Below are 2,178 nucleotides of genomic sequence, written 5' to 3'. Positions count from 1 at the left end.
TCCTTCTCATTGGTTCCAGGGAGCTATGAGGTGTCAACTTCAGACTAGCAGAGGGGTGGCTTAGGCCCTGCCAAGTGTTGATATGATAATCCTTAAAATTAACTGAGGGGATCCCAAACATGAGAGGACAGGAGGTACCACTTCCTGTACCTGCTATCACCCCATAAAACACTAGGCAGGGTCAGCAGGAAGAAGTCTAAAACTCACTGTAAGAGTTCTTGGTTCCATTCTGGTGGCTTAGGAGAGAGGGTGACCAGGATAACAGAAGTCTTGTGGTCTCTAGAGCAGTGTACTCTGGGAACTTGCAAAGGCAGTTTGCCTTCATTAAAGCCAGGTGGTATCTCCCTGCTGAAGGTACTCACAGGATCACTTTCTTCTCCAGGTGCACCAACCACCTGCTCTCCAGGCCACAGTTCCTGCTGTCCGTGGTCACATGCCTCATGGTCAGAAGAGTAAGATACATGCTCGTGAAAAATGCTGCAAGGGCCAAGATGAGACCTAAGGTCTCCTGGACGCTCAGACCACGGCAGCAGAGGAAGAAGACTCATCCTCCTACTCTCCTGTTTCTGGGGGTGCTGTCTTGAGCTCTCCTACTGCTGGCATTTTCCAGAAACCTCAGAGAGCCCCACCCACCACCACTGCTGTTGCAGCTGTTTCATGCACAAAGTCTAAAAATGATTCCAAGAGGCAAGGTGAGGAAAGTAAAAATTCCTCCACGGTCTCAACATCCATTGAGATGTTACACAAAGAAGTTGTAACTGAGGCAATGTGGATATTGTTGCAGTACCTAGTGCAAATGTATAAAATGAATCAACCAATTACCAAAGGGGAGATGCTGAAGGCTGCCAGAAAAAGGTGCAGGAGTCACTTCCCTGAGATCTTCAGGAGAGCTTCTGAGCTCATAGAACAGCAATTTGGTCTTGGTCTGAAGAAAATCAGCCCCAGTGGTAACACCTACATCTTTGTCAGCAAAGTAAACCACACCAAGGATGAAAGTCTGAGTGGTAAGTGGGACTTTCCCAAGAACGGGCTTCTGGTGCCTCTCCTTGGTGTGATCTTCTTGAATGGCAACAGCACCACTGAAGAAGAGATCTGGGAATACTTGAATACTTTGGCAGTTTTTGATGGGGAGTGGGACTTCATCTATGGGGAACCCCAAAAGGTTATCACTGAGGATCTGGTGCAGGAAAAATACCTGGAGTACCAGCAGGTGCCCAACAGTGAGCCTCCATGCTATCAGTTCCTGTGGGGACCAAGAGCCTTCGTTGAAACCAGCAAGATTAAAGTCCTGGAGTTTTGGGCCAAGGTCAATGATACCATCCCTAGCACCTTCCCATCCCAATACGAAGAGGCTTTGAGAGATCAGGAAGAAAGAGCCCAAGCCAGAGATACAGTCAGACCTAGCACTACTACCAAGGTCAGTGAATATTCTAGTGCCACATCCAGCACCCTCTCACTCTTTGCAAGGTCTAAGACAAAGTCTTCACTTCGTGTTGAAAAGGCCTATTAGGCCGGGCTCTGTGGCTCAGCCTGTAATCCCAGCACTTTGGGAGGCTGAGGCGAGTGGACTGCCTGAGCCCGCAGGTTCAAGACCAGCCCTAGCAACTTGGCAAGACCTCATCTCTACAATAAATCAAAAGCTAGTCGGGTGCAGGAGCATGGCGCCTGTAGTTCTGGCTGAGGCAGAAGGATCGCCAGAACCCAGCAGGTTGACGCTGGGGTGACTGTGAGCAGTGCCACTGTACTCCAGCCTGGGCGATGGAGTGAGACTCCAACTCAAAAAAAAAAAAAAAAAAGGAAAGAAAAGGTCGGTTAACCTTTGTTTCTGTTATGCATAAGTAATTGGTTGGCTATTTTTTTGTATTATTCAACCGATATCATTCAACAGATGGTTTATATTAGATCCAGAATGTACATTTGCAGATGACAAGAACCACATATTTACAGTTGTTTATTAAGTAGAGTAGTAAGAGCATTGTTTTATTTATTTATTTATTTATTTATTTTGAGTTGGAGTCTCACTCTGTCGCCCAGACTGTAGTGCAGTGGCCGCTCCCAGCCACCACAGCCTCGACCTGCTGGGGTCCGGCGATCCTTCCGCGTCGGCCTTCCGAGTATCCATAATTACAGGCATGCGCTACCACGCCCGGCTGATTTTTTGATTTATTGTAAAAATAA

This window comes from Carlito syrichta, unplaced genomic scaffold (genome assembly GCF_000164805.1).
Source record: "Carlito syrichta isolate Samal-C Ts95f unplaced genomic scaffold, Tarsius_syrichta-2.0.1 Scaffold303667, whole genome shotgun sequence".
Taxonomy (NCBI): Eukaryota; Metazoa; Chordata; class Mammalia; order Primates; family Tarsiidae; genus Carlito; species Carlito syrichta.
Note: the sequence above shows the minus strand (reverse complement) of the source record.